Source organism: Cyphomyrmex costatus, unplaced genomic scaffold (assembly GCF_001594065.2).
Source record: "Cyphomyrmex costatus isolate MS0001 unplaced genomic scaffold, Ccosl1.0 scaffold3269, whole genome shotgun sequence".
NCBI classification, from domain to species: Eukaryota; Metazoa; Arthropoda; class Insecta; order Hymenoptera; family Formicidae; genus Cyphomyrmex; species Cyphomyrmex costatus.
In genome coordinates this window covers 1-752 of record NW_017277417.1, presented here as the reverse complement: position 1 = coordinate 752, position 752 = coordinate 1, and positions in this window count along the sequence as shown.

Below are 752 nucleotides of genomic sequence, written 5' to 3'. Positions count from 1 at the left end.
TTAAAGATCTAATAAGATGCTATATAGAAGCATCAAATAATTGTTAGATATGCGGTGGCAATTTAACTAAAAAAGTGATATTACTGCGGTAGTTGTTTAAGTGTTGCGTTGTAAGTCTGAAAAATTTTCGGCACGTGATTGGTGACTACATACGCGGTATATAAATTCACACATTATAATAAGCATAGTAATCTAGCTTTGACCGTAGATGGCTTAGTAAATCGTAAATTATTACGGTTTCCTTATTCTTGTTCCTTATTCTATATATGTGTATTTGACGATGAAGGTGGCGGTGGGATTTTTTAATATAATTAACCAGTGAAATATACTTATACTTACTTAATTTTAATGACATGTATCATTTGTATAAAAGATATGATATCAATAGTCGGCGCCAAGTTAAATTCTACTATCTTTAAAAACACATGTGGTTCTTATTTGTATATAAAAGACCACGTAAAAAAACTAAAATATTTACCTTTTTAAAAAAAGGTAGAAAATGCGCTAAGAGTGCGAGCTTCTGATAAAAAACCGTTTGGGCCAGTTTCACAAACGCCAAATACTTAATCGGCTGTAGAACCGACTAATTATATTTGCTGTTTAGTAGACCATGATGTAAACTAGATTTGATATCAATAGTAGGCGCCAAGTTAAATTCTAAAATTAAAAAGTAAAACCCATGTGGTGTACTATCTTTAAACTGATATTAAAATATCTATATAAATATACAATTTATACTAACTTCGATACAT